We start from the raw sequence: 12,500 nt of genomic DNA, 5'->3' as shown, positions 1-12,500 counted from the left end.
TATACCCTGTAATTATTTAATCAACTTCTGGTGTGATTAAGTTTTCAATGTCAGCATTTGAACTCAATGCAGAGGGAGAAATAATACAGTAATTAAGTTAATTACCCCCATCACCAGCACCACCACCAGTGTAATTATGCAAGTAATTACATTAAAGTAATTACATAGAAATAATTATTTCTTTAGATTTTCAAATATTTTTACTTGACATCATATTTTTGTTTTGTTTGTTTTCTTGGAATTCCAGGTATTTTTTGATGGAATCTGTTGGAGGTGTTCTCCCAGAGAGGGCAGCACTGTTCCTTTGAGACCATTAATATATGGCAATTGTAAAGCGGTGAGCTGGCATAATTGCTATTCTGCCGGGTGAAATTCTTAGTAGCATTTCATCTGCCTTGATATTCTGAGTCCAAATTTCACCAAGTTCGACTTTGCCTTTCAGCCTTTCAGCACCAGTTGAGCACTGGGGTCAATGTAATCAACTTAACCCTTCTTCTGAAATTGCTGGCCTTGTGTCAACATTTGAAATCAATATATGGGCCTTGTAAGGGCAGCAAACTGGCTGAATTGTTAGCATGCCAGGTGAAATACTTAGTTGCATTTCATGTGTTTATATTCTGAGTTCAAATTCCGCTGAGGTTGACTTTACCTTTAATCCTTTCAGGGTCAATAAAATTAAGTACCCATTGAGTACTGGGATCGATGTAACTTACTGGCCTTATGCTAAAATTTGAAACAAATATATGGCCATTGCAGTAGTAAGATTTCAACTAACTAATGATATATGATCTCGTTTCAATTCCTCAAATTCTGCAGAGGTTGACCTTGTCTTTCATCCTTTTGGTGTCAATGAAATAAGTACCAGTTGAACACTGGGATAGATGTGACCATGTTACACACTTTCCCTGAAATTACAGGCTGTGTGCCAAAATTTGAAATGATTATTACAACTGTGTGGAGGCACATAGTCTAGTGATTAGAGCAGTGAACTCGAAGGATCACGGGTTTGAATCTCAGACCGAGCGATGTGTGTGTTTATGGGCGAAACACCTAAGCTCCATGCAACTCTGGCAGAAGGTAATGGCGAACTTCTGCTAACTTTTTCACCACAGCTTTCTCTCACTCTTTTCTCCTGCATCTAGCAGCTCACCTGCGATGGACCAGCATCCCATCCAGGTGGGGAACCGATACGCCAATGAAACTGGGAAGCTGGCCCTTATGAGCCAGGCATGGCTCAAGAAGGAACAAACAACAGCAATTACAACTGATGGTAAGGTGATGAGCTGGCAGAATTGTTAGCATGCCAGACAAATGTCTAGCAGCATTTCATCCATCTGCATTCTGGGTTCAGATTCCACTGAGGCTGGTTTTTACTTTTTATCCTTTCGGGTCAATGGAATAAGAACCAGTTGAGCACTGGAGTTGATATAATTGACTATTTCTCTCTCCCAAAATTTCTGGTCTTATGCCTATAGTAGAAAGGATTATTACAAGTGTTGATGGCACAGTCACTCTGGATACTTCACCAGAGTTCCTAAATACCAGCTGGCTTCAGAACCAAAATCTGACATAAGGCTTGCACCATTAACAAGAAATAGCAGGGAATCACTTCTGACAAAAGCACCATTGTACAAAGAAAGGTTTTAGATGAGAAATTACGAAGACCAAAATTCAACATCCTATACACAAAACAGTGTTTAAGGCAGTGGTTCTCAACTGGGGTTCATATAACCTTTGGGGGTCCACATAAGATTTTAGGAGTCTATGCAAGTAAAATAGTAAACTGGGGACCCACAGTAGTATATTAGGGGCCCTTAAAAAAAATTTTGTTTTAAATGCCTTTATTGCAAGAAATAGCTAAATTTCTTACTCAAATGTTTCACATAGCTCAGCCTACGCAAGGGAATGTGTGATAAACAAAATAGGAATTGTGAAAGAAGTATCTATAAAACTAGTTTTTAAATATCGAATGGCTATGGGTCCACCAGAATGGAATAGTTATCAAAGGTGTTCATAGATAAAAAGTGGTCAGGAACTACTGGTTTAAGGCATCTATACATACTAAGTATGGACAAGGGTAAACCCATTTGACCTAAAACCAGTTCACGGTCATTGGAAAGCAGTGTTTTTATAGTAACGTCATCACTAGCAGGGTGGCCAGCCAAGATTAAAAAAGGCCCCATCTCCTTATAAAGTATAACTTATCTCCTCAGCATATTAGCCCAGAATTTTGAAATGAAAGAGGAATCTATAACTCTGGTAAGGGTTCCATTCCAAGTATTGCCAGTCAGAGCCAAATGGGCCCCAGGATTTGTGTAACGCAGGTTCATCACACTCTAAAATATTACTTGAGTTCATACCCACAAGATCTAATAACTTATACACACCACCACCACCCTCTCTCTTTACCACCTTGTAAAGTATTCCTTTCTACAGTAGGCATAAGGCCTGAAATTTGTGGGGAGGGGTAAGTCGATTGCATCAACCCCCAGTGCTTGACTGGTACTTATTTTATTGACCCTGAAAGGATGAAAGGTAAAATTGACTTCTGTGGAATTTGAACTTAGAATGTAAAGATGGATGAAATGCTGCTAAGCATTCTGCCTGCTTGCCACCTTATCTTATAAAATATTGGTTTCAAATTTTGGCACAAAGCTAGCAAGTTCAAGGGAGTGGATAAGTTTATTACATCAACCCTACTGCTCAACTGCTACACTTTAAATTGACCCCAAAAGGATGAAAGGCAAAGTCAACCTCAGTGGAATTTGAACTCAGAACATAGACCCGGATAAAATGCTGCTAAGCATTTTGCCTGGCATGCTAATGATTCTGCCACCTCACTGCCTTATTCTTATAAAATATTAAAATTAATAATTATTAGATTTATGTGAACATTTCTAGAAAAATCTTTGATGTAAAGGCAATATAAAGAAATTACTTTTATAGAATCTCTGACATTTCTCAAATTCCTGGAATTTCTGTTCCTCGTCTCTCCACCACCACCTCCAGCTATATATTTTTAAATCTCAATATTGGTTCTGTTGATGGACTGATTGTTCAGATGGGAATCATGAAGTGTAATTTGGTGATGAGGATCACGTGTGAGCTGAGAGTTACATGGCAGTTAAACTTATAATTACTGATTCAAATCCAAAGAGTGACCACCAGCATTATCCAGAACAAGCAACACCTTGAATTCCATGCATACATTTTGGAGGTATTCCTTGGCTTGAGGGATGAAGCATTGGTGGAACCAATTCAATGTTAGACTTTTGGTAATCCAGGCCTTGGGGTTGTGCATCCAGTGGACAGGCAATAGGTTTTTCTTATTTTTGAAGGTGTTTGGGTTTGCGGACTTGTAGCTAAGTCCTAGTTTCATCATGAAGCCAGCAGCATTGCCACACATAATTAGCATCACTCTGTCCTTCTGTGCCTTAAATCCTGGGGCTCTTCCCTCGTCTTTCATGATGTACATTCCAGAAGGCATCTTCTTCCAGAACAAGCCAGTCTTGTCCATATTGAAAACCTGTTCTAGCTTGTATCTCTTGTCCTCGATGATCTGCCTGAAGGTTTCAAGGTACTTCTTGGTGTATGTATATATAGATATGTATGTATATATGTATATATAGATATATATGTATATATAGATATATATGTATATATAGATATATATGTATATATAGATATATATGTATATATAGATATATATGTATACATAGATATACATATGTATGTATATATAGATATACATATGTGTGTGCGTGTATATATATATATATATATATGCCATCATTCTCAACACTCTCTCATATCTACCATCATAACCCACCTACAACATGTATCCCTATATCTCCCCCTCTCCACAGCTCCTACACTTTGCACATCATTCTATTACTTTCTGATCTATTCTCCTTCCTGAGCCATTCCTATAAGTCTCCTCCTTGACCCCTCTACATACTGGCATTTCCCATCATCAGCACCCTCACCCTGGTTCATCACTCACTAACCTAACCTCTACCTCCACTTGTTTGCTCTCCCCTCATACACTTACGAAAGCATCCACTCTCTCACCCACTCCCATGACTCAGTTCATATCCTCTCTTTATGTGCCCTTTCTTGTTCCTTGTGAGTTTGCTCTTGCACCCCGTCACTATTTTCCTTTTATCTCCTCCATAGCAAAATACCTGCACTTATTCCTCTATTTTCAACATCTGGCATAGAACCACCTCTACCTTCTCCTCCCAAATATTTCTTCTTAGTTGTGGGAGTTTCTTCCCTTTCCTTTTTCCCCTCTTCTGTCTTCCAAGTTATCAACCTCACTAGTGCCAGTGGCATGAAGTAAGCACCCAGTACACTGCGTAAAGTGATTGGCATTAGGAAGGGCATGAAGCTGTAGAGACCATACCAAAGAAGACTTTGGAGCTGACATGGGTTTGAGGCTTGCCAGTTCCCATCAAAATGTCCAGCCCATACCAGAATGGTGTGTGTGTGTGTGTGTGTGTGTGTGTGTTTATGATCATAGGAGAAATTTGACCCAGCACTGTGAGTTTTAACTCATCAGCCAGCCACTCTTTGTTTGTTGCTACAAAGGAAACTTCCAAATAAGGTAATAGAGTACCAAAGATTCCGTCAGCTACTAACAGTGTCGGAGAGAGACAGCAGCTTCACATGAGTTCTCATCGTATGAGGAATGAAGTGAAAGCCAAAACAATACTTGACTCACTTTTAACAAGTTATGTCTTTGGAAGAGAACCACTTGACCTTTTTAATGTATGTACATGTGAATGTACGTAATATATATATATATATATATATATATATATATGAATATACATGTCTGTGTGTGATTACGTATCATCATCATCATCATCATCATCATTTGACGTCCACTTTCCATGCTGGCATGGGTTGGACGGTTTGACAAGAGTTGGTTAGGCAGAAGACTGCACCAGGCTTCAGTGTCTGTTTTAGCATGGTTTTTAAAGCTGGATACCCTTCTTAACACCATCCACCCCACAGAGTGGACAATATATACACACATATATATATATATATATTTATATATACTACCAAATGCACCTGTCCTTTGGACGGGTTAAGTTGCGGGAAGGTTTATGAGGTGCATGGCAATCTGTGGTTCTGATTGATATAGGTTGACCCAGTTTTGGTAAATTTTTACAAGTACACCCCAATGCTTTTCACCAAAAAAAAAAAAAATAAAAAAAAAGAATAGCCATGATTTTTCGCATGGGATCAACTCCCTTGGCCTCCTACTTTCCCATAGATCCCTTATTTTGGTGGTTCAGTAAAAAGGGAGGGCGGGGCGAGCCCCAACCCTGGATTTTTTTTTATGTAGAATGAATTATGGTGAGCTCCTAATGTGCCACAAAATCAGTTTTTTTTTTTTGTCTGGAAGATGGTGAGGTGAACCCTTGGAAATTTCACACACATTCTCAATTTTCACAGGGAAAATTTCTTTCTCACCCCCCCCCCCCTCCCCCATTTCACAGGGAAAATTTCTTGGCCAAATTTTTACATGAGTGTCAATACTCGTTAGCAAAGAAACCTTGCATTTACAAACATATATTCTCTTGTGTAAGCTGTATGCTGAAGAACAGTCACATTAATGAGCCCCTCATACTTATTATATTAACGCAATGTTAATTACTACCTCCAAATTATGATGATAGCAGTGTAGTGTTAATTAGAACCCCCAACCCACTTCCACTAGTTCTGACACTGACATGGGAGTTTTGTAACAATCAGTCATTAGACTGCAGCCATGCTGGGGCACTGCCTTGAAGAATTTTGTAGTCAAAATAAACTGACCCCACTATCTATTTTTTGTTAATTCTGGTGCTTGTTCTATCAAGTTTCACTTTTGTCAAATAGCTTAACTATGGGGATGTAAATACACCAATACTTCTTGTCAAGCAGTGGTGGGGGGACAAATATGGACACAAAGACACACACACACACACATATGTGATGGGCTTCTTTCAGTTTCTTATTTCTTTATTGCCCACAAGGGGCTAAACATAGAGGGGACAAACAAGGACAGACAAATGGATTAAGCCAATTATATCGACCCCAGTGTGTAAATGATACTTATTTAATTGAACCCGAAAGGATGAAAGGCAAAGTCGACCTTGGTGGAATTTGAACTTAGAACGTAGTGGCAGACGAAATTCCGCTAAGCATTTCATCCGGCATGCTAACGTTTCTGCCAGCTCGCTTTCTGTTTACTAAATCCACTCACAAGGCTTTAGTAGAAGACACGTGCCCTAGGTGTCACAAAATGGGACTGAACCCAGAACCACATGGTTGGGAAGCAAGCTTCTTACCACACGGCCACAGCCTGTCATAGTTTTGTACGTGTTCCTTGCAGTTTTTATTTGTAAAGTTCCCCAATTCATCATAATAGTAGTAGTATTTGTAGTGTTATCATGATAGTAGTAGCTGTAGTAGTTGGTGGTTGTAGAGGTGGTGGTGATAGAAGTAGAGATGGTAGTGGTTGTGGTACTAGTGGTAGCCATATCAACTGTGGTCCTTAATTAAATCCAATTAATGTCCATATTTATAGCTTCTAACAGAGATTTCAGGACAGTTATAGGTTGGCCCCATTAATGCTAAATAGAGGTGAAACCTGTGTAAATTCACAGCAGAATGAATGTATGACTAATTAGCTAATGTCTAGGTTACCTTATTGTGTTTCACCTAAGTTATAGTTCTAGACAGGTGAGAGAGGGATGAAGCGAGATGGAGTGGGTATATATCGTGCATATTTAACAACCAACTCATCGAGCTATATATAGTATACACTCCTTGTGTTACCACCACTCCCACCCGACTTCACCCCACTGCCACCACCACTTCTATCCCCACCACCACTTCTATCACCACCACCACCACCTCTCATATATAAGCATTGGTCATCGTCATTGTTGTTATTAGATATTATTAATGTAGTTTAATGGGTAGCACGTGGAGACGCAATGGCCCAGTGGTTAGGGCAGCGGACACGTGGTTGGAGGATCGTGGTTTCGATTCTCAGACCGGGCGTTGTGAGTGTTTATTGAGCGAAAACACCTAAGCTCCACGAAGCTCCGGCAGGGGGTGGTGGTGATCCCTGTTGTACTCTTTCGCCCCAACTTTCTCTCACTCCTTCTTCCTGCGATGGACTGGCGTCTGTCCAGCTGGGGTGAACACATACGCCATGGAAACCGGGCCCATGAGCCTGGCTAGGCTTTGAAAGGGCAACGTTTATCGTTTAATGTGTAGCACACACACACACACACATGAAAGCACATGGCCTAGTGGCTAGGTTGTTGCGCTAGTGATCTAGTGATCATGGGCTTCATTCCTGAAGTGGGTGAAGCATTGTGTTCTTGAGCAAGACACTTTATTTCATGTTGCGCCAGTCCACTTTGCTGTAAATGGGTAACCCTGTGCTGGACTAGCTTTCTGATCAGAGGAAATGTTGGCCTGCATGCCAAGCTAGTCAGGTGGTATCATTTGAAAGCTAAAATGATGCAAAGTGCATTGTAACCAGTGATGTATAACAAACAACATCTGATAGTCCTGTCAATCATGTGATCATGTGATACACACATATATAAACATGTGAATATATATATATTTGTAAAGAATAAAAAGTTTAGAATGGTACAACAATGCACTATAAAACAAAAAATGGACTGTATGCCTGTTGTAATTTGATTATCTATAGTCCGATGATATTTCGGAATTACAATTCCTTCTTTAGATCTTCTTAGACGGAGTCTCTGCTATAAACTGCTTTCCAACAGTTTTCTTTTTTTCGGAAGTGTGCCAGTAGTGGTCTCACAAAGCTTCTTCTGGAATTCCTCATGAGAAGTGTGTGAGGTCGGCTATGTTTCAATCTTGTGTTGTGTTGGTACATCTGTGGCGCTGCTTCTAAGTTATGTGTTGTACGTGCAGCTTCTCTTTTTTTTCCCCTTCTTTTTTTTTTTTTTTTTTTTGTTATAAACAATACATGAGCATAATGAACCTACACACATCCAGATGTAGCTAAATAATATATTGGTTACCAACTAAGGGATTTCTCGAAACATTTACCGGTTCACTCACAGTTAAGTATTCAAAATAGCTTATTCAACGGTTAATATATAAATCCACAAATAATTCTTATTAGATAAGAATTCAGAGATATATTCTGTTGGATTATTCCAAATATATCACCTTTAACCATATAGGTTTCATGGAGTATTTAATATAAATAATAATAATAATAATAATAATAATAATCCTTTCTAAGGCACAAGGCCTGGAATTTGTGGGGAGTGGGGATAGTCGATTACATCGGCTCCAATACTTGACTGGTACTTAATTTATCGTTCCCGAAAGGATGAACGCCAAAGTCAACCTCGGCAGAATTTGAACTCAGAACGTAGCAACAGGTGAAATACTGCTAGGCATTTTGTCCAGTGTGCTAACAATTCTGCCAGCTCACTGCCTCGATATAATAATAATAACAACAATAAGGATTATGATGAAGTAGCATTAGCATTACCTTCAATTCACATTTATATATAAATACAGCCTCAAACAGACCTACACATGTGCTGACTGCATTGGTTAGTAACCGTTGCAATTGCAAATTTGCTATTAATACCAGTACAATTTTTTCAGGGTCTTCCCTGTAATATCCTTTGATATTTAACTGGTTAAAGTTTTATGTTGAATTTAGTTGTATTCAATGAAGTGGAGTTGTATGTTAAATCAGATGTGAACTATTTTCAGTTCCAAGTATTGATTAGATAATCACTCGTTTATTCCTTATAGTCAGTTATTTCAAAAAATTCTGTTGTTTAAATATTTATAACTCATTTATATTGAGCAAAGGTAAATTTTCTCATGTGCAAGCATCTTAAAGCTTGTTCTTGTCTAGAATTTATTATATTATACTCTGATGTAAAAATTTGGTAAAATTCTTCAATATATAGGTTACATTTATTAGTTTCTGGTCTGTAAAGTTTTGCAGTACTAATCAATTCCCAATCGATAGTATAGTCCTTGTTTCTGTCTTTAATAGACCAAATTAACCAACTTAGACTATGTTTGGAATTTTCAATTTTTATCTTTAAATTAAGTGATTAGTCAGTCTTTTTTTGAAAATGGGTGAAGTTCATTATTTACATTATTTACAATTGATGGATATTTGTCCTCATCTTGTTTGTTGTTAACACAATGTTTCGGCTGATATACCCTCCAGTCTTCATCAGGTGTCTTGGGGGAAATTTCGAACCTGGGTGCTCATTCTTAAGGTATTTTTTGATGTTGTTGTTATTATTCTTCAGGCCACTACCTGGAATCAAACTGGGAATCTTGGGGTTAGTAGCCTGCACTCTTAACCACTACACCATATGCACTGATGTAAACGTATTTATTTCCCTCAGATGCTAGCATTTCTGCCAGCTCACTGTCTTTGCTTTTGCTATGTTAACTACTAACTTGAGCAAGTGAATTCATTCTTTTGACTACTACTGGTCAGGGAATGATAAAGTGGTGCAAACTGGTTATTTTTGGAATGTTTTTTTTTTAAATGTGTAAAACTACTTTTTCGTATGATGTAGTAACTCTATTCATCAATAAAAAAAACTCCTATGAAACAGCTGCAGTAAATGAACCATTATCCATCTTTTTCTATATATGTGTGAACAAATCATCATCATCATCATCATCATCATTTAACGTCCGCTTTCCATGCTAGCATGGGTTGGACGATTTGACTGAGGACTGGTGCAACCGGATGGCTACACCAGGCTCCAATCTGATTTGGCAGAGTTTCTACAGCTGGATGCCCTTCCTAACGCCAACCACTCCGAGAGTGTAGTGAATGCTTTTACATGCCACCAGTACGAAGGCCAGTCAGGTGGTACTGGCAACGGCCACGCTCAAAATGGTGTACTTTATGTGCCACCTGCACAGGAGCCAGTCCAGCGGCACTGGTACGATCTTGCTCAAATGTCTTTACACGTGCCACCGGCACAAGTGCCATCACGATTTCGCACAGGTGCCATCACGATTTCGCTTTTGCTTGCCCCAACGGGCCTTCACAAGCTGAGTTTCGTGTCCTGCGCTAGGAGCCAGTCCAGCGGCACTAGCAATGATCTCACTCGAATGTCTTTACACGTGCCATCTTTCTGAAACTGAATTTGAAAAACTTGAAGTGAGAAATAGGGCTCTCTCCTTTAGCTCAGCTCTCTTACTAATCTCTTTTCCTTCCCCTATTCTTTTTCATCTCTCCCATCCTCTCCCCTTACCATATCTCATCTCTCTGCCTGGCGTTGTCAATTACTCTCTCTTTTGTGCCCCACCCTGCTTAGCTACAGGGGCCACTGTGAGCCTCTTAGGCTTGCAAGTTAGGAAGTGATCATTGTTAATGTTGGTACCATGAAATAAATACACCCCAGCACACTCTGTAAAATGATTCATGTAAGGAACGGCAGCCAGCTGTAGAAATCTTGGCATAGTAGACAGAGCATGATGAGTTTTCTAGTTAGATCATGTCAAATCACCCAAACTATGTTATGTTGTCATGGAAACTGGATACAGACCCTTTAGCATTCAGATGTAATGCTATGTATTCAGATTGTTATTAATTAATCATGCATTTATCTCATAGCTTTGAAATTCCAATGAATGTGATTGCTTATTTCTAGAATGACATTGTAGAGTATGTGTGAGAGGCCAGATCTGGCTGATTTGAACATAAAACAGGTAGAATATTTGGACCAGATGTGGCCAGTTTAAATGCTAAATGATAATAATTCACTCATAACATTTGGATCCATATCTTTGAGCATAGCCAAGACCTTTCTCAATGAGTGCAAATGCTTACTGCATTTTAATGAAGTGGTGAGGCTCAGGTTTGACTTGCTCTTCTTCTTCTTTATTTATTACTTGTTTTCTTCGATAATCTTCTTCAATCATCATCATCATCATCGTTTAACGTCCGCTTTCCATGCTAGCATGGGTTGGACGATTTGACTGAGGACTGGTGAAACCCAATGGCTACACCAGGCTCCAATCTGATTTGGCAGAGTTTCTACAGCTGGATGCCCTTCCTAATGCCAACCACTCTGAGAAATTCCACTGCTGCATGTTCATCAGCTGATGTGCCTTCACCTTGCTTCTCCGACTTTTAAATCGCATAAACCATCCTTGACTTGACTTGAACTCTACATCTTTCTCATCTGGATATTTTTTCTTCGGGTCCTCAAACAAAGACAATGCTTTCTCCTGAACGACTTCTTGACTAAGGATAGCATTTGGATGATTCTGCCTATCAATCCAAATAGATACACAACTTTCCATTTCTTCAAAGATTTTGCCTCTTTTCTTGTTGATGACAGTATTCTTCATCCCTGGGGCTTCAGATGTGGTATGTATTAAAATCTTGTCCTTATTATGTATAATCCTCGATACAGTTGTCTGATTCACCCCAAAAGATCGTGCAATCATTACAACTTTTTCACCTTCATCATGATGTTTTATCATCACCAACTTATCCTCCAGCATCATATTATAGTATGACGCTTAGCACTTTCACCAGGACTTTTCTTTGGAGGCATAGGGGAAAAAATTAAAATTACAAATGAATATAAATGAGAAAATCTAAATGATGGCCGTTGCCAGTACTGCCTAACTGGCCTTCGTGTGGGTGACACGTAAAAGCACCCAGTACACTCTCTGAGTGGTTGGCGTTAGGAAGGGCATCCAGCTGTAGAAACTCTGCCAAATCAGATTGGAGCCTGGTGTTGCCATCCGGTTTCACCAGTCCTCAGTCAAATCGTCCAACCCATGCTAGCATGGAAAGCGGACGTTAAACGATGATGATGATGATGTAAACAAATCTGAATTCAAAACAATCTTGGGAATCATGATGACGCCTAACGATAGATATTGTAATTACCAGTGCAATATGAGCTCCGAAAGACATATATAAAACAACACAGCTGATGTTATGCTTTAGTGAACGAGGCCACACTACTTTATGGTATGTATTTTAGCATTTGCTATATTTTAATATGGTTTTATATGCTCTTATTCTTATTTATTGCAACAGGATTTTATGTGCTTTCAATGTTTTTTAGTGTTTTTTATGATTACAATATTATTGTTGGATTGATGTAAAGTTGAGTAAAACGACTTCACTTGATTTTTATTTTTCCATATATTATTTTTGAAAACCAACATATCTTCAAGAACGACTTCAACCGAGGTATCCCTATATATATAACTATCATGTGCATTTTCTGTGATGTTTTTGAAAAGCGGTACCAAATTTTACAATTCTGTAAATAATTTTTTGTAAGCATTAAGCTTGTAAGATATTATTATTGTCATTTACAGAATATAAGTGTCTTTTATATTTTTATCAATATTTGGCAGAACCAATAGAGTGACTCAAGGGCCAAGAGTTTTGTGCGTTGGCACTTGATAGGTGCCAATGTGCA

Source organism: Octopus bimaculoides, chromosome 23, assembly GCF_046866305.1.
Source record: "Octopus bimaculoides isolate indiv1 chromosome 23, ASM4686630v1, whole genome shotgun sequence".
NCBI lineage: Eukaryota > Metazoa > Mollusca > Cephalopoda > Octopoda > Octopodidae > Octopus > Octopus bimaculoides.
Note: the sequence above shows the minus strand (reverse complement) of the source record.